The following is a 26,637-nucleotide window of genomic DNA, read 5'->3' on the forward strand; positions in this document are numbered from 1 at the left end:
TTTCTAGATGGGAACTAATTTTTCCATTCACAGTCCAATCATGTTTTGTTTCCCTCCCTTCTCTCCACGTCTGAGGTCTTTTTTAGTTTACAGTATGCTACCTGAGAGCAGGTATAAAAGTATACATTTTGATGTTGAATTTATAATGTCTTTTTTTTGTCTATACACCATTTAAAGTCCTCCTTACCTTCTAGTTAACTCCTCACATGGCTTGCTTCTCCGTTCCCTATCTATATAGAGAAGTCCAAGGAGACTTCCTCAGGGACCAGGACATGGAGGGGAACTGGAGGTAGGACCAGGCTGCATTTCCTAGGAGTCTCTAGGCTCTCCTGTTAGAGAACAACCCATGGTGGCCCCTGACCCTCCACATGTGATTACGTTAAGGCCTAGTTGTCGCCTACTGATACCCCCAAGACTTTGCTTTAAATGTTACTTTATTTTATTTATTTATTCTTCTGAGACAGAGTCTCACTTTGTTGCCAGGCTGGAGTGTAGTGGTGCAATCTCGACTCACTGCAACCTCCGTCTCCTGAGTTCAAGCAATTCTCTTGCCTCAGCCTCCTGAGTAGCTGGGACTCAGGGACTCAGGCGTGGGACACCACGCCCGACTAATTTTTGTATTTTTAGTAGAGATGGGGTTTCACCATGTTGGCCAAGATGGTCTCGATCTCTTGACCTCGTGATCCATCCGCCTTGGCCTCCCAAAGTGCTGGGATTACAGACGTGAGCCACCGCGCCTGGCCTACATGTTATTTTTTTTTAACCTATACAAAAGTCAAGACAAATACAAAAATCCCCACAGATCCAAATACAAAGTTTCTATATTTCCGATTGTGTTGAGAAGGGAGAGGTGTGGAATTGGCTACTACCTTTGTCTTTAAGTTTGCCCTGACATTTTCCTGTCTCAAATAACAAGGAAGGGTGCTTCTGTCTATTCTTTTGCCCTACAGACGAGTTATCACTCTTCTCCTGGTATTCACACCCATCACACACACTCTCCCACTCTGTTCTGCTCACACAGCTGCAACTCAGAGGCAGGCTGGCTCAGGCCCGAGGTGGAGTCATCACCCCACTGGTTCAACTGGATTAGAACTGTGGCATTTCACAGACTGCCCAGACCAGCGTCAGCTTATCAGCAGCCTGAGTTGAATTCCACCCACTTGTCAATGCTTTCTGCCCAGTGAAACGCTATCTCCTAAAATCAGTGCTAGTGTGACAGGTCTGAGCAGCATAGTGTCCCCATGATTTACTTGCTTTTCCTGAACTACCACGTATTTACCATAAATTTTATCATATTCAATGGAACACAAATGGCTTCCCAGGGGGGCAGCATTATGTTAATAACTCTGGATCTTGCAAAAGTTGCTTATCTGTATGAGCTTGATTTTACTCATTTTTAAGACAAAATAAGAGAATCTAATTCAGAGGACTGTTGTGAACATTAAAGTCATTCACATGATACAGTGATTTAGGGCATGGTAGAGGGACTGGTAGATAAATCTTTTCTTGGTGGGGTACTTAGGTCAATTTTTATAATAAAATTTTGTAAGTTTCTCCATATAGCTCTTGTACATGTTTTGTTAGATCTACGCCTAGAATGTCTATGGGTTTGTGTTCTATTTTAAATGGTGTTTTGTTTGTTGTTGTGTGTTGCTGGTGTGTGATCAATATACAATGGCCTTGTATACTGAACTTTTATAATCCATCATCCTTACTAAACTTTATTACTATTTGTAATCCTTTTAATGTACTTTTTATACAATCATTTCATAATTCTAATTTTGCTTCTTATTTTGTTTTATGGCTGCCTTTTAGGACCTTCAGGGCAATACTGAAGAGATGCCAGTGACTGGGCATCCTTATTTTGTTCCAACTGTAAAGAAAAAGTCTTCAATGTTTTACAGTCACTAATGTTTGCTTTTATTGTTGGTGGTTGTTCATTTTTGTTTTTTTTGTAGATGTCCTTCATCCAGTTAGGGATTCCTAGTTTGCTAAGGAATTTTTTTTTTTAATCATGAATGGGTGTTGGATTTTATCAAATGCATTATCTGTATTAATTGAAATAACTGTTTTCCCCCTTTAACATGTTAATGTGGCAAATGACAATTACAAATTCTTTCTGAGTATTAAAGTAGTTTTTCACTCTTGATGTAAAGCCAAGATCCTATTTGCTATGTCTTATTTAGAATTTTTGTCTCTAGGTCCATTAATGATATTGGTCTTTAATTTTATTTTTCATACTACATTTGGTATCAAGATCATTTATATCAGCTTCACAGAACAAGTTGATTACCTTTTCTTCTGAAAATTTTAGATAAAAATTCTAAGACTCAATCTGTATTTTGACAGTTAGAAATAATTAGGTAATAAACTCATTTAGCTTTAGTGTTTTCTTTCCTGAGAAGATTCAAAACTACCAGCTCAACATCTCTAATGATAATTGGAGTATTTGAATTTTTAAATTTTTTTCTTTTTTGAGAGGGAGTCTTGCTCTGTCGCCCAGGCTGGAGTGCAGTGGTCGGATCTCAGCTCGCTGCAAGCTCCGCCTCCCAGGTTCACGCCATTCTCCTGCCTCAGCCTCCTGAGTAGCTGGGACTACAGGCACCTGCCACCTCGCCTGGCTAGTTTTTTGTATTTTTTAGTAGAGACGGGGTTTCACTGTGTTAGCCAGGATGGTCTCGATCTCCTGACCTCGTGATCCACCCGTCTCGGCCTCCCAGAGTGCCGGATTACAGGCTTGAGCCACTGCGCCCGGCCAATTTTTTTCTTAAGATATTTTGGTAATGTATTTTTCCAGGGATTTTCCCATCTTGTCTATTTTCAAACTTAACAGCATAAAGATGCTGCAGTAATCTTACATTTTTTCAAGTTTTATTAATATTACTAAAAAATATGTAATGTTTCATGAACTTGCATGTCATCCTTGCCCAGAGGCCATGCTAATCTTCTCTGTATCTTTCCAATTACAGTATACGTGCTGCCAAAGTGAGCACATCTATGTTTCCAATCCCTGATGGGACTGCTATCCCTAATTTTCCTTTTTACTATTATTTATCTTCTCTTTATAAATTTTACCATAGGATTATTATTTCTCGCTGTTGTTTAGTCACTGTTTATGTCATTAATTTCTACTCATATTTATAATCTTTTTATCCATTTTCTTTGGACTTATTCTATTGTTCCTTTCCTATTTCTCATGTTGGAGGCTTAGCTCATTAATTTGCAGCTTCTCTCTCAAGCTATCCTCCTACTGCAGCCTCCTGAGTAGCTAGGACTACAGGCACATGCTACTATGCCTGTTTTTTTTTTTTTTTTTTTTTTCCTTTTGAAGAGGCGGGGTCTTGCTATGCTGCCTGGGCTGGTCTCAAACTTCTGGCCTCTAGCAATCCTCCTGCCTTGGACTCTCAAAATGCTGGGATTTACGACATGAGCCACTGTGCCCAGTCCTTTCTTCTTTTTGTTTATTTTTATTTATTTATTTGAGACTGAGTCTCCCTCTGTTGCCCAGGCTGGAGTGCAATGGCGTGATCTCGGGTCACTGCAACCTCTGCCTCCCAGGTTCAAGCGATTCTTGTGCCTCAGCCTCCCAAGTAGCTGGGACTACAGGCGTGCACCACCACACCAGGCTAATTTTTATATTTTTAATAGAGACGGGGTTTCACCATGTTGGCCATGCTCATCTCAAACTCCTGACCTCAGGTCATCTGCCTGCCTTGGCCTCCCAAAGTGCTGGGATTACATGCGTAAGCCACTGCGCCTGGCCCCTTTCTTCTTTTTAAAGTTGAGCTAATTTGACTAAAATTTATTCTAAATATCAAGTCAATGACATCACATACATTTTAATATTTAGTATTTTTACTTTTCATCAGTTGTAGATATTTTAAAATTGTCATTATTTCTTTTCTGACCCAACAGGAAGTATTTTTCAAATTTTATAGGGATTTTTAAGTATACGTTTTTGTTATTAACTCCTACTGCATTCGTTGTATGTTGCTATACACATTACTCCCACAAATTTGAAGCTTAAAATACAAACATTAATTTTTTTTCATAGTGTATGTGGGTTAGTGCCAGATCCTGTTCTATTTGCATTCTTCTCCTCAAAAGGCCCTTAGGAGCTAGGCTATTATTATCCCTATTTAGCACATAGAAGACTGACGATCAGAAAGGTTTACTATCTTGCCCAAAAACCTTACAACATTAAATAAGCAAACTAACAATAAAATGAAATGAATATATAAGCATATTTGATATAAATATATCTTTAAATTTACAAAAGTGGGGAAATACCAGCCTAATTTCCAGAGCTAAACCTCCATTAGAATTCAAGTGCAGGTGAAATTGATGTATATACCACTGTAGTCAGCAATAAGGAATAGACCATCAGTCTAAAGCACTGTGTTCTAAGAGAACTCTCTGCAAGTATGGAATAAACGTTCTATGTCTATGTTGTCTAATGTGGTAGCTAGGAGCCATATGTGGCTACCGAGCACTTGAGATGTGGCTAATGTGACTGAGGAACTACATTTTTAATTTTATTTAATTTTAATTAGTTTAAATATAAATAATCACATGTGGCTAGTAGCCACTCTATTGGACAGCACAGTTTAAAGGCCTACAGAACTAGAAGAATAAAAAACTATGAATACTTAAAAATTGGTTAATCAACCTTTCAAACACAGTAATTAAAAAGTGATGAATTTTTAAAGTGACTAGGGAAACCATGGCATAAATAAATAAGAGGTTATTTCAAATAACCTTCAATTTAAAGCTTTTCCAAATTATGTTTTTTAAAAAAATGCACAAAATTTATGTGTCATCAAACACTAATACTCACAAAGTATTAATAGGTGTTTCTCAAAAATTAGCACTAACACCAAAATGTTGTTAGCAATATTTTTTCTAAAATGTATTTTAACATATCAAAACCATACATAATTACTACTGTGTTCAATCTCCTTGATAATATGATCTTTTATACCCAAGAATGCCAGGAAATACCTGAGTGGTCACCTGATGCAGAAAAACAGGATTTTAGGTCCTCACACTGTGTATTAGCAGTATTTAGCAAGTGCTATGTGGAAGAATGTATGGCCTATTTTAAGATAACTAGTCTTAACATTTCCACAGATATGTATGACATTATTTAATTTGTAGTGGCTATAAGATATTTATATAGTACAAACTAATTTCTCATGGTTCTGTGACTGAAGGAAGTTTTATATAAAAATTAGGGTTCTGTAGCTAATAATTAGGTCTAGTCCAAACAAGTAAAAAGCTAGAATACTTCAAAATGAAGATGAACAACTACCGTCTTTGGTTTCTATAAAAATGAAAAGGTGAGCTAAGATAAAATAATTCATGTTCAATCCTACTCACCTAACCTTGGGAATTAAAGGCCAGAACGAAAGTATGGTGTAAGCAATTTGTTTCTTTCAGCATTTTGAAGATATATACCAGTGCCTTCTGGCCTCCATTGTTTCTGATGAGAAGTCAGCTGGACTGTCACTGGGGTTCCCTTGTATTAATATATGATAAATCATGTTTCTTTTGTTGTTTTCAAGATTTTCTCTTTATCTCTGGTTTTCAACATTTTGACTTTGAGGTGTCTAGGTGTTATACATTTTAACCTATTAATGTATTTAACTTATTAAATACATTACACATTTTAACTTATTAAAATTTTGCATCAAATTTGTTAAGTGCTCAGCCATTATTTCTTCAAATATTTTCTGCCTCATCCTCTCTCTTTCTGGCACTCTCATTACACACATTTTGGTGCACTTAATCATGTCCAACATTTTTATGAGGTTCTCTTTCATTTTCTCCATTCTTTTCTCTCTTTCAGATTACATATTCTTAATTTCTCTCTTTTTTATTTTTTTGGAGACAGGGTCGCACTCTGTCACCCAGGCTGGAGTGCAGTGGCACAATCTTGGCTTACTGTAGCCTCGACCTCCCGGGCTCAAGTGATCCTTCCACTGCAGCCTCCCAAGTCCACCATACCCAGCTAATTTTTTGGTGTGTTTTTTGTAGAGATGGGGTTTTTCCATGTCGCCCAGGCTGGTCTCGAACTCCTGAGCTGAAGTGATCCACCAGCCTTGGCCTCCCAAAATGCTAGGATTACAGGTGTGAGCTACCATGACCTGCCTCATTATCTTAATTTCAAGTCCACGAATTCTTTGCTCTGCTATCTCAAATCTATTATTGAGCCCCTATGGTGAATTTTTCACTTTGGTTGTTGTTTTTTTCAACACCAGAATTTCTATTTGGTTCTTTTCATAGTTTGTATCTTTTTATAGATGCTCTATTTGATTAGACATTGTTAACATTAACATATGTTCCTTTAACTCTTTAGACATGGTTTCCTTTAGTTCTTTGAACATAGTTAAAATGGCTGGTTTGAAATCTTCATCGGCGAAATCAAACATCTGGACCTCCCCAAATGCAGTTTCTATTGCCTGCTTCTCACCTCCCCCAACTAGTCTTCTGGGCTTGCCTCTCTAGTATGAAGCCTCCAACCTATGGGTGAGCTGGAGTGGGACAATTAGGTCCGTAATCTTGGCCTGACTCATTTGGTGGGTGATGAGAGATGCTGAAGGCTGGCCATGAAGGGTGAAATGCACCCTACACTGGAGGCTGGGGGAAGAGGGGACCATCTTCTTGACTGGACTCCCTGGAGTAGAGCCCCAGGTTAGTTTCTATAAAATGAGTTTGGATAGTGGGGGAGTGGGTTGTGGCTCACAGGCCATAGACTTGCCGTTCTCACTTAGATTTAGTAGTTATTTTCGATTCCATTCATGGAATGTTTCTCCACTTGCTGTATACCCTGAGGATAATTTCTAGAGATTTTAAATGCTTGTCTTTCATAATTTTCTCCAGCTAAATGTTTGTTGGAGAGAGAATTCACTGTGCCCTCATTCTGCTATTTTGAAAGTTGATCTTCTGTTTCTTCGAGTTATTGCCATTGGAAATAAAGATTCTCTAGATGATTAGCACGTGTCATGTGAGAAAACAAAATGGGTCTTTTGCCCTTATTTATAAGTCTTGAGAGTATTTGGAAACTATTCATTCTGAATTTGTAGACTTAAGCTTGAGTTGTTATTTCTTGAGACATCTTGATTTGTTTGAACACAAGAAATGAGCCAAGTACAAAATTGCCAAGCCAGATAATGGAAGTACAACACACGCAGTGAGGCATGAAGGACTGCACAGCCATGAAATAAGTGTCACAAGATCCTTGATAACAAAAGCACTTGGGGGTTTGTCATTGTGCTCCAAAACAGTGCCTTGGCCTTCTTAGGGTTTCTAGTAAATCAATGATCCATTCATTCATGTGCTAAATACAACAGGACTGCCTCCTAGATAGGCCCTCTGTGAGGTGCTAGGTACAGGATAGTGGGCAAACTGTCCCTGCCGTCTGTGCTCCTTGGCAAGAGAGACCAATCACACACAAATGTGCAACCATAGATTGTGTGAGTGCTAGAAAGGAAATAAAGAGTGCTGGGAGAGACAGTATGGGGTGGTAGGATGGTCTAGTCAGGGTCGTCAGGGAAGGCTTCTTAAAGGAAGGTGATCTTTAAGCTGAGCCTGAACAGAGAGAAGCAATGAGTCATGCAAAGGCTGAGAGAACACTGAAAATAGAGAGCATAGCATGTATGAAATCCTAGGATGGGAAAGAGGTTTTCCATGGCTGAGACACTGGAAGGAGGCTAGAAGATAATAAGAGAGAAAGACAAGATAGGTGTCTTAGTCCATTTGAGCTGCTCTAACAAAAATACCACAGACTAGGGGGGTCATAAACAATAGAAATGTATTGCTCACAGTTCTGGAGGCTGGGAAGTCCCAGATCAAAGCACCAGCAGGTTTGGCATCTGGTGAGGGCCTGCTGCCTCACAGACGGCTGTCTTTTCGAAGCAACCTCCTATGGTGGAAGGGTTAATGACTCTCTCGGGCCTCTTTTATAAGGACGTTAATCCCAAAGGTCCCACCCCCTAATATCTTGGGGGTGAAGATTTAAACATATGAATTTTGGGGGAGATGCAAACATTCAGACCATAGCAATAGGAGAAAGCAGGGATAAGAGGAAAGACTATTTATTGCATTATTCTTACTTTAAAATTAAACTTATATTTAGAAAAAAATTAAAAATTTGATAAAAATTATTTTCTCTTGGAAGGAAGGGAATAACAGCATTGGTGAGGGAAAGGGTTTTGTGAGGAGTTCGCTTGAAGAGAGAACTTTCAGACAGTCTCTTTAGACCCAGTGGGAGTCTAATCAATCCACCGCCCTAATCAATGACAAATGCCTGAGAGGAAGGAGTGAAGGTGCAAAGTAGTGCTCATTGGCCAGCATGTTTTCTTTTGTTTATATAGTGTTAAAGTTTTCAGAAACTAGTAACTAAAATTAAGAACTGGAAGACTTTACATAAAATTCAACTTTCCAGTTATCTTGAGAAACTTGCAACCCTGGTAGTGGCTGCCTCAGGATGAGACATGGGCTTCGAAGTCCATCCTGGTGCCCTCCCCTCCATGCCTGGTCCCAGTCCTCCGATGCTGCCACCCTCTTTGCCTCTTTGGTTTCTGTCAGCATGTGAGAACACATTCAAGAAACATTTCAAGGTAGAGACCGGAGAGCATAGTTGTGGGTAAGGGATGTGGGACAGAGTGCCTGCGCTGGCCTGAGGTTCAGAGGAGGTGAGTGGGTGTGAAGAGTATAGAGCAGCCTCGGCATCAGGCATAGGATGGGCCTCATGGGGAGCTGTGGAAGAACCCAGAGGCTGCTCAAGTGACTTGAGGCAGGATGCAAGTGAGAACGGGGCTGATTAACACAGAACTGAAAAGGGCAAACTGCTCTATGGAGAATGTGACTCAAAACAGGAGGGCAGGAACATTGGGATCCCAGCTCTGCCACTATCGACAAGGCACAGAAGCTCTCTGGGCTGAGAATCCTTTTATAAGATAAGTGGATACTCTCTAGAAGTCCTTTCAGTTATTTTTCTTTAAGGAATGTTAAATAGATATGTATCTACAGAGAAGGCTGCAGCTGCAGCTCAGGCACCAGCACCCAAGTTGAGGAGCAGATGCTCACTGTGTGTGGCTGTGCTCTCCATGACAACCAGCAGACACCAGCACCATCCTTAGTAAGCTCTGAAATACTGGGAACCAGTGGCTAGCCAGGCCACAGCAGGCTCAAGAGATCTGACATCTTAAAGTTATGTGATTAATGTTCATAAAATGGAGCTTCCACACTTTGGGAAGCAGTTGAGTACATTCCTTCGCTGTCCTGCCACAGAATACCCACTGCCAAGGCAAAGGTATGCATCCAGTACACCACACTCTCTGCTGCTAGCGATCTTGAGCTAAGGCCTGGGCTGCAGGCGACTTCTCTGCCCCATGCAGCACTGAGCATGGTTGGTGGGTCCCTTATACCTGGTGTGACGGGATGCTGCTATCTACAGGAGTGATTAACTTAGATTAAGTGCTTAGAACAGCCATGATAAAATATCTCACAGAGAAGAAGTAGGACATGTGTGTTTAGAATGAGAGTCTCAGAACTGCACTGATTCCATCAGCCAGAGAGCCATTCAAAACTTCCTGGAATAAGAGTCCGCAAAGTGAATTCCACTTATTTAACGTTTAAGATCAATGCTTCTCCCATAGACACTTACCCAAATAACCCCCACTTTCATGACTATAAGACTGCGGTGCAGGGGAGCAGACACCACACGACATGAATGGACACGGGCACTAGGAGTTCGGGTACCTGCACAATCCAGATTATGTGAATTCGTTTCACAGTCAGTTAAGCGCCTGCATCTCTTCTGCGCTCAAAATCTTAGTTTCCTTCACCTACCAGAAAAATGCGTGTTGTTACAGATGTAGTTAACTGACAAGAAAATAGGGTTCCCTCTCATTAAGTGCCAGCTCTCCTAAGTCCTGAAGCAGGTGTCTGCGTTTTTGTAAAAGGCCTAATCTTATGGGAAGGTGCTCACAGGAAGGTGCTTGAGAATGGCACAGGGCATACCATTTCACATAGACGCGGCCTTACAATGGTGACCTCATCATTCAGCTACTGCTGTTTTGCTTTGCAAGGTAAAGTTCCATTGTGGGTAAAGCAATACATAATCATTAGAATACCATGTCTACAGCGGGTCCCTGCCCTTAGCCACCCACACTCCAACCCTCTCCACTGGGAAAACAAGGCAGCAGTCAGAAAGTGGTTCCAGGGAAACAGGGTAGCAGCAGACTAGCCTGTTTCAGGCATCAGCAGCCATTCTGCAGGACTTGGATTCTGTGCATTTCTGAGCCATGAGGGTGAGGCCTGGATCATGTTGGAAGAGCCGATTAAAACTGGTGCCAAATGAAACCACATTCCACCGCGCATTCCCAGCAACATAAAATAAGACAGATAAGAGGTTCCTTGTTCACGTTGGAAGTATAAAAGTCCATTATGAAGTTAATATTTGTCTTTAAGAATTTTTTTCCTTTTCTTACCAACTTAATGTCCATTATGCCAATTATAGAATATTTCAAAAACTGTAAAAATACATGTCTTGTTTATCTGTAAAGGCAACAGAACAAATCACAGGGAATAAAAAAATAAAACTCTTGATTTGTAGTGGAAGTTGTGGGAGTACAATTTAATTTCTCTTTTTAAAAAGTTTTAAATGTTCCTTCCTCGTTTCCAAAACTACGTGTTTTCCCTTTCTTTCATTCACTGGCTCAGTTTCATAGCTACACGAAGGAGGGACAGCGAGAGCACAGCAAACGTGTGTGCCTGCGCACGCATGTGCTGAGAGGGCAGATTAAGTGGCTATGTGGGATGTTTACGTGAGTTATGGGAGCAGTTCTTAGCAGTCCACCAAGAATTCCCGGAATCGGAGTCAGGCCCGGCTGTTTCATTCTAGGTCACTGTCAACTTAAGCAGGCTCTAAAGATCAACAAAGACCTGTCCTCCACTTTATAATCTCTTATGAAGTCTCAACCCAAGGAAAAAACAGAAGAAATCAGAGGATGAAGTGATAAAAACAGAGAGAGAAAAAAACGGAGCATGGGGAGAAGAGAAGAGGGCTGGAACCTGAGCGCAAGGGAGCCACCGAGAAAAGGCGGGGGCGAGGGTGAGGGCGGGGCGGGGTGGGGGAGGGGACGCATTGGGGGCGGGGGCCTCGCCCACTCCTGCAGAAGCTTGGGAGGACGGCCGGGAAACCAGAGACAGCAGAACATTGTGTTCTTCTTCTCAAAAACAACCAGCCTCTGCACTCCCAAAGTAAACAGTTAATCCTGTTGTTTATCTTTTTAACATGAGATGTTAGCACGACTTCTACTGCACAGAAATGTGTTTTCTATTCATTTAAAAATCATATTTTCTCTTTGCTGAAATAAAAGTGTGACATGTAAACTTTTAAATATCAATGAACCAAAAGGAGTAACAATCTTACTTTCCTAAAAGTGACTTAACCAAAAGAAGAGGACAAAAAACCTCAGCCTTTTTTTCTTTTGAGACAGGGCCACCCTCCTTCTGTCTCTCAGGCTGGAGTACCATGCTGTCATCTCGGCTCCCTGCAGCCTCCACCTCCTGGGCTCAACTGATCCTCCCACCTCAGCCTCCAGAGTAGTTGGGACCACAGGCGCACTTCACCACCTCACCCGGCTAATTTTTGTATTTTTGGTAGAGACAGGGCTAGGCCCTGTTGCCCAGGCTGGTCTGAAACTCCTGGGCTCAAGTGATCCACCAGCCTCAGCCTCCCAACATGCTGGAATTACAGGTGTGAACCACTGCGACCGGCTGAGAAGGGTCTTTTCTTTCTTTTTTTTTTTTTGAGATGGAGTTTTGCTCTTGTTGATCAGGCTGGAGTGCAATGGCGCGATCTTGGCTCACTGCAATCTCCACCTCACCGGTCCAAGCGATTCTCCTGCCGCAGCCTCCTGAGTAGCTGGTTACAGGTGCCTGCCACCACGCCCAGCTAATTTTTTGTATTTTTAGTAGAGACGGGGTTTCACTACGTTGGCCAGGCTGGTCTCGAACTCCAAACCACAGGTGATCCGCCCGCCTAGGCCTCCCAAAGTGCTTGGGTTTACAGGTGTAAGCCACTGCACCCGGCCAAGACGTCTTGTAATTTGATAGACGTTTACCCATGGAACAAGTTTTCAAAGATACTTACCTCTTTTGCCTTTTTATTTTTTGAGACAGGGTCTCAATCTGTTGCTCAGGCTGGAGTGCAGTGGCATGATCATGGCTCAGTGTAGCCTCAACCTCCTGAGCTCAAGTGATCATTCCACTGCACTCTCCCAAATAGCTGGGACTAAGGCCTCTGCTACCGTGCCCAGCTAATTTTTAAATTTTTTGTAGAGATGGGGTCTCACTGTATTGCTAAGGCTAGTCTGGAACTCCTGGGCTCAAGGGATCTTCCTGCCTTCGCTTCCCAAAGTGCTCGGATTGGAGGCAGGAGTCATTGCTTCCAGCCTGCCTTTTTATTAACTGAAATTTTTATTAATTGTAGAATCGCATGCAGTCCTAAGAAATACCACAGAGAGAACCCCTGTACACCTTACCCAGTTACCCCAAGAGTATAAACTATATATACTAGTAAACAATAATACAATATCACAACTAGGATACTGACATTGATAAAACCTGCCACTCTTTTACTTGGATGTGTGTCACATATTTAGTTTGACAGTTTTATCACCTGTGTAGGATCCTGTACCTTCTACCACAGTCAAAATACTGAACAGTTCCATTACCATAAGGGTCCCTCAGGCTGCCCTTTAATAACTCACCTCCTTCCATCTCCCAACCCTCATGACTAACATCAGAAAAACATTAAACTGTCCTCTCTTTAAAATTTTGCCATTTCAAAAATGTTATAAAAATTGAATCATCCAGTATACAATTTTTGGGATTGGATTTTTTTTTTCCTCAGCACAATTCCCTGGTAATTAAAACAAGCTATTATGCCTTTTATTTTTATAACAGCTTTACTGAGGTATAATTCACATACCATAGAATGGACCTGTTTATATTGTAGCAAAATACACATAAAATAAAATTTACTATTTTAATCCTTTTAAAGTGTACCACAGTGGCATTAAGTATATTCGCAATGTTCTGCAACCATCAGTGCTATCTAATCCCAGGATATTTTTATCATCCCAAAAGGAAACCTCCATCCATCAATTACTCCTATTCTCCCCTCCCCTGAGTCCCTGGCAACAATTGACTGGATTTCTGCCTCTATGGATTTGCCTGTTCTAGTTATTTCACATAAATGGACTCATATGATATGTGGCCTTCTGTGCCTAGCTTCTTTTCACTTAGCATGATCTTTTCTAGGTTCACTCATGTTATAGCATGGATCAGTATTTCATTCCTTTTTGTTGCTGAATGATATTCCATTACGTGGATGTATCACATTTATTTATCTTCTATCAGCTGACAGACATTGCAGTTGTTTTGACATTTTTGCATTATGAGTAATGTTGCTATGGAGTGATTGTGTAGAAGTTACATGGACATATGTTTTCAATTCTCAAGAGTATATACCTAGGAGTGAAAATTCTGGGTTATATGGTAATTCCATGTTTAACTTTTTGGGGAACTGCCTCACTGTTTCTCAAAATGGCTGCAACATTTTGCATTCTCATCAGTAGTGTGCAAAGATTCCAACTTCTCCACATCTGAATTCATCCACACTTGGTATTGTCCTTTTGATTGCCATCCCAGTGACTGTGAAGTGGTATCTCATTGTGGTCTTTATCTGCATTTCCCTAGTATCTAATGATGTTGATCATCATGTGCTTACTGTCCATTTGCATATTTTGAATAAATGTCCATTCAAAATTTTCAACCATCTTTTATTTGGGTATCTTTTTATTGTTGAGTTGTAAGTGTTTTTCACATATTCCAGATACAAGTTCCCCTATCAGATTAGTGATTTGCAAATTTGTTTTTTGAGGCATTAAAGTTTTTAATTTTGATGAAGTCCCATTTATGTATTTTTTCTTTTGTTGTTTATGATTTTGTTGTCACATCCAAGAAACCATTGCCTAACATGTAAGGTTAGGAAGATATAGTCCTACATTATCTTCTGAGAAATTTAGTTCTTACATTAGGTCTGTGATCCATTTTGCAGTAATTTTTGTGCATGGCATGAAGCAGGGGTCCACCTTAATTCTTTTATATGTGGATACCTAGTCATTCCAAAACCACTGATTGGAATGACTCTTCTTTCTCCATTGAATTGCCTGACACCCATGTCAAAACTCAATGGACCAAAAATGTAAGGTATTATGCCTTTTTAAGAACATATACATCATGCCAGTTGTATTAAAAGATAATGTCTTATATGAGTGTAGGTATTAAGAAAGAAAAGAGTCTAAACCTTCTCAAGAACATCAACCAGAATTTTATCATTGACAAAGAGTTACACAAATGCATCTATATTTCCTAGGGTACACAGAATAAAATCACTGCTGCATTTATTTAGGCCAATGAATACACAGCTAATGTAACTGGCCAGTATCTCTTTCTATAGATCTGTTACTTTACCGTCATTATGCAGAGATCCCTCTTGAAGAATGCCCCACCGTTCTCCCAGTCACCGAGTCTCAAAACCTGGGAGTACTCTATTTCCTTTCACATCCAGTTGCTGTAACCTGTCCATTTTCCCTCCGCATCACCTTTTTAATATTCTCCTTATCCCCATTGTCATGGTCTTGTCCTTCCTGCCACCTACATGGATTAGGCAGGTGATTCCCAACCTGTCTCTTAACCCCTGTTCTTTCCTTTCTTCTAACCTCTCTTGCAGGTTGCTACTACAGTGCTCCTTCTTATTGAATACAGTTAATCATGTCACTCACCTGGCCAGAGAACTTTGGGAGTATCCCAATGGCTCCTGCATGCCTCGTGGTACACACGTGGTGGGGTCCAAGATCAAGATGCTACCACGCCCCTATCTGTCTTGGCTCCCGCCTGTTCCCCTCATGAAATCTGATAGTCCTTGCTACTCCCACTCATTTAGGTATCATTTTTCAACTCAAACTGAAACTCCATGTCTTGTATGAAGACTTCTCTTATTCTCATGGTGTAAACAATTCTTTTTCCTTTTTTTCTTTGCGTTAGAAAGTCTTTTCGTTTTTTTTTTTGTCTTTTAGTTGTCATCACATTTACTATGTATTATAATAACTTGAGGAGATCTTTTCTCTCTCCTGGAAGATTCTTGAAGGCAGGAATCATATTTCTTATTCCCTATGTACCCGTCAGAGTCCTTAGCTCAGAGACTTATGCATTATAGATAATATATGCTTGTTACACCAAGTTGAGTTAATCAACAGGCATTTATTCACCCTTCATGGGGAAAAGGGACATAAGACATAGTTCCTGCCCTTGGGGACAATATGAGGTAGTTCACAAAGCAAAACATATATTGCTACAAAGTATACAAGTGGGAAAGGAAGAATTTAGTGAAGTTGTAAATTAGGACAAGAACAATGAAGGAAAAGAGAGAGCAAGGAAGGAGGGATCTACACTAAGAAAGTTTATTGCTCAAAATGTGCCATCAGCTCAGCATCCCTGGGCACACTGTGGTCTTATTTTCTCTCATGCATTCCCCAACTGACTACCAAATGAGCAGCCATTTGGTATTCCCACTTTCCCATGCCTATTCATTACTGAAACCTCAGGGGCCAAGGGTTTCTAACTGGGTATAGAGTAAAGAACAAGACACGGGCCTGGAGATGCAGGTTTTGGTGGTGCCATGAGTAATTTAGTGTCCTACAGCTTCCCTTAGGCCACCAAAGGGCATGTTGGCCCACACAAGAGTCACACAGGCTTTCAGAGGCAGAGTTCTTGGAGGGAATAAAGCCTGTAAACCCTGAGGCTCCACTCCATGGAATGGATTAGCATCCCTCCTGTGCCTGGTGAGTGGCATCAGTCATGAGCAGTCTAAGGAGAATGAGAAGACAGTTGCTCATATAGTCTTCAGGCTCTACAGTTCCAGGTGGGACTGGACCAGAGTCTAATGAACTGGGTGAGGTGGGGGTAAACCACTACTGTAGTGGGCCTACTGGCACAACAGGAAACACAGTGTTGAATCATCCTTAGGTGATTCGCTTCTGAATCAGGGTTTCACATTCTAAGCTGACTGACTGGCTTGGAAACCAGTCCTGTCTAATGCAATGGCTTATAAATGACCTGTTTTTGTGAAGTATGCATACATGTTCTACCTGCTCTGACCCTACCAAATAAAAAAACAAGCTGCTTTGGCAAATGCATACACATACAAGGCTTTCTTCTTTTTCAAATATCAATGGTAATTTTGTAAATTCTGCAATCCTAAGAAAACCTGTTTTAGGAACAGTATCACTGAGAAATATTAAATTATTTTGATACATTTTTCAATGAAGTAATTTCAAATTTGAAGACTAACCATATTCAGTTTACTGTACTTAAGACAGCAGACAACAGCCACTTTCAGAAGACAACCCTATTTCTCAGAGAGAAGGAAGGTTCCTAGGTAGAAATTACTTTTGTTTCCAGCCAGCCCACCTTGGAACTGCCTGCCATGCCCAGCCGACATCCTCCTGCTGCCTGCCCAGCCTGCTCTTTCCACTGGACCTGGGTGCCCAGCAAAATACAGCCTCTAGGATTTTGCTTTGCAGTGCTCACCACTTAACCTAGGTGTTATCTCTTCCCTCTCTACACACTGGCTCCAAATGCTCAGTGCAGTCTCTGCTGGCAGCGTATGTCACCCTCTCTTTCCTGCCAACCTTTTGAGAAAGTGTGGGCCTCACATTTCCATTTGATTGCCTCCTACTCACTTTTCTGATCATTTAAAAAAGTTTTTATTTATTTAATTTCTGACGCTTTAAAAAAAAAAAATTTCAATAGCTTTTGTAGGTACAAGAAATTTTTGGTTACACAGATTAATTGTATAGTGTTGAAGTCTGAGATTTTGAGATTTTAGTGCACCCATCACCTGAGTAGTGTACAGTGTACCCAATAGGTAGTTTTTTTATTCTTCACCCTCTCCCACTCTCCCCCATCTGAGTCTCTGTAGTCCATTATATCACTTTGTATGCCTCTGTGTGCTGGCAGCTTAGCTCCCATTTCTAAGTGAGAACATACAGTATTTGGTTTTCCATTCCTGGGTTACTTCATTTAGAATAATGGCCTCCAGCTCCATCCAAGTTGCTGCAAAAGCCATTGTTTTGTTCTTTTTTTATGGCTGAGAAGTATTCCATGGTGTGTATAGTGATTTTTTAAATCTACTCATTGTGTGATGGATGGTCACTTAGGTTGGTTCCCTATCTTTGTAACTGTGAATTGTGCTGCAATAAATATGTGTATAGGTGTCTTTTTTAATATAATGATTTACTTTCCTTTGGGTAGATACCCAGCAGTGGGAATGTTGAATCAAATGGTAGATCTACTTTTAGCTCTTTAAGGAATCTCTATACTGTTTTCCATAGACCTGTACTAACTTACATTCCCACCAGTAGTGCATAAGCATTCCCCTTTCACCACATCTGTTCCAGTATCTATTGTTTTTTAACTTTCAAAATAATGTCCATTCTTGAGGGGGTAAGGTGCTATCTCACTGCGATTTTAATTTGTATTTCCCTGATAATTAGTGATGTTGAGCATTTTTTTTTTCATGTTTTTGGCCATTTGTAAATCATCTTTTAAGAAATGTCTCTTCATGTCATTTGCCTACTTTTTGATGGGATTACTTGTCTCTTTTTTCCTTGCTGATTTGCTTGAGTTCTTTGTAGATTCTAGATATTAGTCCTTTGTCAGATGCATAGTTTACAAATATTTTCTCTCATTCAGTGACTTGTCTGTTTACTCTGATGATTATTTCTGTTGCTGTGCAGAAGCTTCGTAGTTTAATTAGGTCCCATTTATTTATTTTTTTGTCTTTGTTGTAATTGCTTTTGGGTTCTTAGTCATGAATTTTTTGCTTAAGGGATGTCCAGAAGAGTTTTTCCTGGGTTATCTTCTAGAATTTTTATGGTTTCAGGTCTTAGATTTAAGTCTTTGATCCATCTTGAGTTGATTTTGTATAAGGTGAGAGATGAGGATCCAGTTTCATTCTTCTCCATGTGGCTTTTCAGTTTTCCCATCACCATTGATTAAATGGGGTGTCCCTCCCCTAATTTATGTTTTTATATGCTTTGTTGAAGATCCATTGGCTGTTAAGTATTTGGCCTTATTTCTTGGACTCTTTATTCTTTTCCAGTGGCCTTTGTATCTACTTTTGTATCAGCACCATGCTGATATAAGGTAACTATAGCCTTATAGTATAATTTGAAGTCAGGTAACATGACACCTCCAGGTTTATTCTTTTTGCTTACTATTGCTTTGGCTATTCAGGCTCTTTTTTGGTGCCTATGAATTTTAAGACTCGTTTTTCTAATTCTGTGAAAAATGATGTTGGTATTTTGATATGATTTACATTAAATCTGTAGGTTGCTTTGGGCAGCATGATCATTTTCATGATAATGATTCTTCCATGAGATGAGTCGTGTTTACATTTGTTTCTATCATCTATGATCATTTTCAGCAGTGTTTTGCGGTTCTCTTTATCTTTCACCTCCTTGGTTAAGTATATTCCTAGGTATTTTATTTTTTGCAGCTATTGTAAGAAAGACTGGGTTCTTGATTTGATTCCCAGCTTGGTCATTGTTGGTGTATAGCAGTGCTACTGATTTGTGTACATTGATTTTGTACTCTCAGACTCTGCTGAATTTGTTTATCAAGTCTAGATGTCTTTTGGAGGAGTCTTTAGGGTTTTCTAGGTATACAATCATATGAGTGGAAACAATAACAGTTTGACTTCTTCTTTTCTTATCTGGGTGCCCTTTAATTCTTTCTGTAGTGTGATTGTGCTGGTTAGCACTCCCAGTACTACGTTGAATAGAAGGGTGACAGTGGGCACCCTTGTCTTGTTACAGTTATCAAGGGGAATGCTTTCAGCTTTTCCCCATTCAGTATGATGTTGGCTGTGGGTTCGTCATATATGGTTTTTATTACAGTGAGGTATGTCCCTTCTATGCCAGGTTTGTGGAGGGTTTCTATCATAAAGGGATGCTGGATTTTATTGAATGCTTTTTCTGCATCTATAAAAATGATCATATGATTTTTGTTTTTATATTTTGTCAATGTGATGTGCCATATTTATTGACTTGTATATATTAAACCATCCCTTTAAAAAGTTTTTAATCTCAAATTTACTAAAAAGTTCTAAATACAGTAAAAATCGTGTTTTTTTTTTCCCCTGAATTATTTGAGGGTAACTTCCTGACATGATACCCCTTCATTCCCAAATACTTTTATGTGTTTTTCCTACAAATAAGGACTTTTTCCCATATAACTGCTCTACAGCCATAAAAGGAGGACATGAATCCTAATCTTCCCTCCATCTAATCTTCCTACTCACTCATGTTTCACCCATTGCCCTGGTAACATCCTAGAGCAAAAGGAGATAGTTCAGAATCGGGCTGCATTTAGTTGTCATGTCTCTTAATACTCTGCAGTCTGGAATGGTTCCTCAGTCTTTCCTTGACTTTCATAACCCTGACATTTTGTAAGGAAACAGTTCAGGTATTCTGCAGGGTATGAACCCTCATTTTGGGTTTGTCTGATTTCTTCTGAGATTCAGTTGATGTATCACTGGTAAAAATAACACAGAAGTGATGCTATTTTTTGTTTGTTTCTTTTTTTTTTTTTTTGCATTCTTTCCACTTTTTCTTAAGACGGGCTCTTTCTATGCTGCCTAGGCTAGATTACAGTGGTTATTCACAGGAATGATCATTGTGCACTACAACCTCAAACTCCTGGACTCCAGTGATCCTCTCACCTCAGCGCCCTGAGTGGCACACTATAGGTGTGCATCCCGGGCCGGCTTCTAATTACATTCTGTGTATTAAAATAATTACATTATTTTAATTTGTCCTGATACTGATGATGTTCACTTTTGAAAACTTAAGGTGATGTCTGTCAGGCTTCTCAACTATAAGTTACTCTTTTTCCTTTTGAGTTAAAAAACATTATGTGGGAGATACTGTGAAACCGTCTAATATCCTTCCTATTCCTTATCAAATTTCCAATTCATTCATTTTCTTAAATTCTTTTTCATTTTTATTTTTCATTTGTTTTTGTATCAGTGTGACTCATGGAGTCTTACTGAATGGTTTATAATCCCTAACTATCTCTTATTTTGATGCATGAATTGCCACAGATTTGGCTAGTTGGGGACTCTTTCAAGCTAGCTTTGGTGTCCTTTTTCTTTTTGATGTCCCCATCATTCTTTGAGAACAGTCTTACTTTCTAACATAACAAGATTTCAAGGCTCATCTTGTATTTTCTCTCATCCAAACTTGGAATCAGCCACTTTGCCAATTCCCTTCAGGTATTTAAAAGCTACTATCTGGCACTAGGTGTGCTCATTGCTACTGACGTATCACTGTCCCAGGGCCTCTTAGTACAGCTGGGAAGTGTGTGTACATATACACCCTCTCACACACACTGACTTCTATTCATTCATCCAACCATCTTGAAAATCATGAGTTTGTACTACACTAATTCTGATCAAACATGACAGGGTTCATTTTACTTTTCTCCCTTTTGATATTTGTGACTCACAGGTCCCTCAACAAACTCAACATGTTTAAAACAAAACACATCATCTTCTCAGCTTTCTCCAACTCTGTTCTCCCTCCTGAATTTTCTGTCTCATTAATGGTACCGCCATATTCATCTTGTTGCCCAAACCTTAGAATCCTTCTGGATCCCTCCCTTTTCTCCACCTCCCACATCCAATCATTCAGAGTGCGAAGCTGAATTACCTTTCTACCTCTTGGATATCTCCAGTTCTACACCATGTCTTTATCCACCAGCTTGCCCTAATGGAGGACTCAGACTCTCTTGCTTCTCACATAGTCATTTAGAATCACTTCTGCAGGGGTTCCAGAATTTCTAATGGCTTTGTATCACACGTGGAAAAAAACCCAAAGGCCTTATTGTCACGACTTTTTAGACCTCCTCATGATCACAGTCCCAACCCTACCCTTTCTACCTCTCTGACCTTCATGTATGTGATGCACAGAAACACTGGCCTCCTTGTTATTCCACAAACATGCCAAACAGATCCCTTCTTGCATCCTCAAGTACCAGATCTCCCTGCTGAGATGCTCTCCCTACACATTTACATGACTTACCCATCTCCATTCAAGTATTACCTTCTCAGTGAGGCTTTCCTTGAGCCTTACGTAAAAATAGCAGACCTCCACCTTCACTGTCCCTTATTTTTATTTGAAGTTGTAACCATTTCTTTCTTTCTTTTTTTTTGAGACAGAGTCTTACTCTGTCACCCAGACTGGAGTGCAGTGGTGCAAACAGCTTACTGAAACCTCCGCCGCCTGAGTTCAAGCGATTCTCCTGCCTCAGCCTCCTGAGTAGCTGAGATTATAGGTGCGTGCCAACACGCCTGGCTAATTTTTGTATTTTTAGTAGAGATGGGGTTTCATCATGTTGGCCAGGCTGGTCTCGAACTCCTGATCTCAGGGATTCCACCCACCTCAGCCTCCCAAAGTGCTGGGATTACAGGCGTGGGCCACTGCGCCTGGTCTTACTTTCTTACATTATATCTATTGGTCTGTGGCTAGTCTTCCCCCAAATAATGGCAGTTCCAATGGTGTATGGATTTATTTATTTATTTTGGCTCTTATTTCTTGCTGTATCCCTAACACCTAGAACAATGTTTGAAACAAAGTATGCAATACAATAAATATTTGTTGCATGGATAAATGTTTCAGCATGGTCTTCTTAATTATATTCCACAGTGGCTTCACATTGTATCATGCTGTATGTCATATTCAATTAAATAATTCCCCTACACTGACATTTAGGTTGCTTATATTTTCCCCATTATTATAGGTATTGCTACCATGAAGAGGAACAGTGTTGCTTTTGTTATGTGTACTTTTTGTTTAGTTTTCATGAATTAAATTTCTAGGGAGTACTGGGTCAAAGAGTATAACACTATTGCTATGTATACTGCTTTCCAAAATATACATAATGTCTAAAAATTTCAAGATAAATAACTATATATAAAGTCCTTTCATTTTTCTGAATAATATATATGACTCAAAATTTAAAGGTATATGGTGACAAGTTTCCCTCCCTCCAGCTCCCATCCTTCATCTTCTAGTTCCCAGCTACCTCTCACAGATAATCACTGTTACTTGTTTCTCACATATGCTTCTAAAGTTTCTCTCTATATATTCCAGGAATATAGCCCATTTCAAGCATCCCACCATTCCTTCAATGTAACCAATGTCACAGATTTTTCTGTGACAGTTCACTGAGTGTTTCCTCTTTCTTCTTGTAGTCACATAGAGAGCTGCATGGTATTCCACTACAAGCATGTGCCATAATTTTTAATTTCCTAATGCTGACCTTTAGGCCATTTCCACTTGCTATCACAAAGAATGGGGCAAGGAATAAGCTTGTATTTCATATATACACAAGTATATCTGTTGGATAAATTCCAAGAAGAAGAAGTGCTGGGTCAAAGAGCTGACCTGTTTAAAATTTACACACACACATCTGTATATACACATGCCAAGGTGCTCTCTCTGGAGTGGTGACAATGTACTCTCCCTCCACCAAACGAAGAGTGTTTATTGCCCCTCAGCCTCACCAAACGAAAGTTACTAAAATTTTAGATTTCTGCAAAATTGGTAGGGGAAAAATAATAGTGTTAATTCATTTTTTTTAAATCATGAGACATAGAGCATATTTTCCTTTTATGAACTGTGTATTCATAACCTTTGCCCATTTTTATACTGAGTTGTCAGTCTTCCCTACTAATTTCTATGAGTATCTCATGTACTAGAGTGGCTCTTTGTAATACAAATTATACATACATATTCTCGATTTGCCATTTAACTTTTAATTTTGTCATGTGGGCTTAATTAATATTTTCTTTTGGATCCAGGGATGTTGAATCACAGAAAAAACTTCCACCTCAAGATACTTCTCCCACTATTTCTTCTAGAACTTTTACAATTTCAGTTTTTATGTTTAAATCTTTGATTCATTTGGAATCTATCTTGGTGTAAGATTAAAGTATAAATCCAATTCATTTCTTTTTCCAGATGGCTAACATATTGTCCTTACCCATTTACTGAATGGTTCATCTTTCCCTATTGATTTGAAATGTATGTATTTATTAACTAAATTCCTGTATATATTTGGGACTCTCTATTCCACTGGTCTATCTACTACATTAAGGTGAAAAAAATCCTTTAACTTAAAATTAACCTTAGAAAGTGGCTTTCATTAATTTGTTTCCCATAGCTAGATGTTATTTATCTCATGGTGTTTCTATAAAGACTAGAGAAGATAATTCCTTCCTGGGTCCAGTGCCTGGCCGTCACGTGCTTACCTCTCTCCTCCATGGTAAGCGCATATCCAATCTGACTTCTTCAGCTTGGAGTCTTACAGGTCTCCACGTCAACAAGGCCATCACTAGAACTCTGGCCTCCCCCAGTCACCCCTCACCTCAATAACCACCACACCACCACCAGTCCAACAACTTCACAGTTGTCCTTGAGACCCCACTTCCTATCATCCCACATCCAATTTTTAGCTGGTACTGTAAACCATATCTCTAAAACAGACCCTGAACCTTTCGCTTTTCACCATAAGCACTCTGGTCCAGGTCATCAGTCTGACCTGGTTGGATTTTTCAAATGGCCTAACTTGTTTCCTGTTCCTACTCTTGTACCTCCACATTCCATTTGATCTGGAGCAGCTGAAGTGATCTTTTCAAAGCACAGATTGGATCACATGTATCTCATGCTGAAAACCTTAAAGGCTTCTCACTGTCCTTGGAACAAAGTCTGAACTTCTGGCACCTGGCTCTTCTCTGTGCTAAGCATCTGTCTCAGCCCCTGGGTTCTCTACATCCCAGGTACACTGGCCTCTCCTCTGCTCCTAGAACACACCAAGTCCATCCTTTTCTTTGCAATAGCTGGTGTCTTTGCGTGGAAAGTGTGTCTCCTGGAGCTTTTCATGGCTGACTCCACTTCATCTGTTAGGTTTCACCTTGAAGCTCTCCCTCCTCAGCTTCCCCTCAGTGCTCATTCCAAGGTGACCTTGATGCTCCTACCCAGGTTACTCCATATCATGGCACACAGTGTTATGTCTCATAATAATCGGGAGTGCTTTTTGAGCACTTAGCATTTACCATGTACCAGGACCTGTTCTAAGTGTTTTGTGACTATTATCTCATTAATATATCAATCACATAAGGAGATACCATCATAACCTCCATTTTACAAATGAGAAAAACAAAGCATAAGGTAATCTGTCCAAGGTTACCTGGCTACAAACCAATTGAAAATGATCTTATTTACTTTATTCTGGAGAGCTAGCCCCTTGTCTGTTTTGTTCATTGCTCTATATTCCTAAACCCAACATGAGGAGGTGCTCCATAATTTTGTGATGCCTAGCAAGCACTCAGTAAATGAAGTTAACACGGTTACCTCATCATCACAGAATGTGCCACATGAAACACCTTGTGTGATAGTTGGGCACAGCTAAGAAGGAGAGAGACCTGACATCAGCTTCCATTCAGATTTATGCAGTGCTTGGCTGTCCTACCTAACCCTCCCTGCCAGGTATGTAAGTAAGGGGATGCCTAGGGAGGCAAACAGTGGAGCCTGCAATCCCCAGGGCCCTTCTTCCTTGATAAACACCACAGGACTGGCTTAGCCATGTGGCTAAGCTTGGGTGTGAGGTGGAGTGACTGCTAAGGACCAGCCACCAGCACTCCATCTTCACAGCAGCCAGGACAGACCGAGGGTGGAATGCAGAGGTTCCAGGACAGACTGAGGGTACAGCCCATAGGTTCCAGAAATGTGAACACCACACCCTATGCCTCTGTTGACACTGTTTAAACAGTGTGTAGTTAAAAAGCATTTACATGTCACTAACTATATGAATGACCTCAAAAAGGTATATCTAGTTGAACAAAATGTAACATAAAAAGACCCAATCTCTAGTAATATTCTACAGTCATGATCAAATATAGCTGAATTTCTATTTCATGAGGGCAGGAATGAAAGTCTTTCCATTTTGAATAATAGTGTTCATATTAAAGCTTTTGAACACACAGTTTAGGTTTTTCATGGCAAATGCTTTTTTGTGTATATAATATACATAGGAAATATTCCACTAACTATTGAGTTGCAGCTTTCTCTAAAACAGAAGTTGCAGTGAGGCACAGTGGCTCATGCCTGTAATCCCAGCACTTTGGGAGGTCAAGGTGGGAGGATCACTTGAGCCTAGGAGTTTGAGATCAGGCTGGGCAAGATGATGAAACCCCATCTCTAGAAAACAACAACAAAACACTAACCAGGTGTGGTGATATGTGACTTAAGTCCCAGCTACTCTGGAAGCTGAGGTGGGAGGATTGCTTGAGCATGGGAGACTAAGGCTGCAGTGAGCTGTGATTGCACTACTGCACTCCAGCCTGGGTAAGAGAGCAAGACTGTCTCAAAACAAACAAATAAAAAATTAAAAGAAATAAAATAGAAGTTGCAGTTATAGAAGTATGGCAAATACTACAGAATGCAGACTAGACGGTAAATAATTATACCTATTAATCATCTGAATATTACAATATTCAGACTTTAGATATGGACTGAATTTGACTTAAAATACATTCAGTTAAAAAAAAAAAAGCATCCCACAGTTGTGTAGGTATTATTCATGTTTTAAGGCCTTTATAAACCTCAACAGTTATCTAGGTATAAGAAGTTAGCTGAGAAGACTAAATATACTAACAATGATTTTCAATGCAGTAGAACAAAGTAGAATCAATTAAAATAATCCTGATTCAATCCATAAGAGTCCATATGCTAGAATCCATATGTATGATTAAGATCTTTATAATTTCCCAAATTTGAAAAATATTGCAATATCTGTACATGTTCCTGCCTTCTATCAAATCCCATTTTTTTCCCCCTTTATTTATTTAGACACAGGGTCTCACTCTGTTGCCATCATGGCTCACTGCGGCCTTGAGCTCCTGGCCTCAAACGATCCTCTTGCCTCAGCCTCTCAAGTAGCTAAGACTACAGCGTGTGCCATCATGCCCAGCTAATTTTTAAATTTTTAGTAGAGACGGGGTCTCACTTTGTTGCCCAGGCTGGTCTCAAACTCCTGGCTTCAAACAATCCTCCTGCCTCTCAAAGTGCTGGGATTAAAGGGATAAGCCACTGTGGCCAGCCCACAGCTGCTTTTCAACCTTCCCTAAAGTTTCCTCTTTTATTGGTGAGCTTTTTTGAATACGAAAAACATTAACACTTTAAAAGAGTTTATGACAGGTGCCGAAGAAGTCAGCGGGGCTGTCCTGACCTATAAATCCTGGGCCTCAGAGTGCGGGTTCACTCACTGGCCTCACATAGCAAGCACATGTCGAATTCTTTTTTTTTTTTTTTTTGAGACGGAGTCTTGCTCTGTCGCCCAGGCTGGAGTGCAGTGGCGTGATCTTGGCTCACTGCAACCTCTGCCTCCCGGGTTCACGCCATTCTCTTGCCTCAGCCTCCTGAGTAGCTGGGACTA

The 26,637-nt window shown here is 40.1% G+C and overlaps 1 protein-coding gene and 1 non-coding gene across 6 annotated transcripts in view; both read right to left on the minus strand.

The window, feature by feature from the left end:
- Positions 1-26,637, minus strand: part of SPIDR (scaffold protein involved in DNA repair) — a 471,127-nt gene that overhangs the window by 71,041 nt on the left and 373,449 nt on the right. The gene's annotated exons all lie outside the window — the stretch shown is intronic.
- On the minus strand, positions 2,887-2,993 carry LOC115899868. Its single transcript, XR_004059456.1, has one exon. It is a non-coding gene; the product is annotated as a U6 spliceosomal RNA (small nuclear RNA).

This window comes from Rhinopithecus roxellana, chromosome 9, assembly GCF_007565055.1.
Source record: "Rhinopithecus roxellana isolate Shanxi Qingling chromosome 9, ASM756505v1, whole genome shotgun sequence".
NCBI classification, from domain to species: Eukaryota; Metazoa; Chordata; class Mammalia; order Primates; family Cercopithecidae; genus Rhinopithecus; species Rhinopithecus roxellana.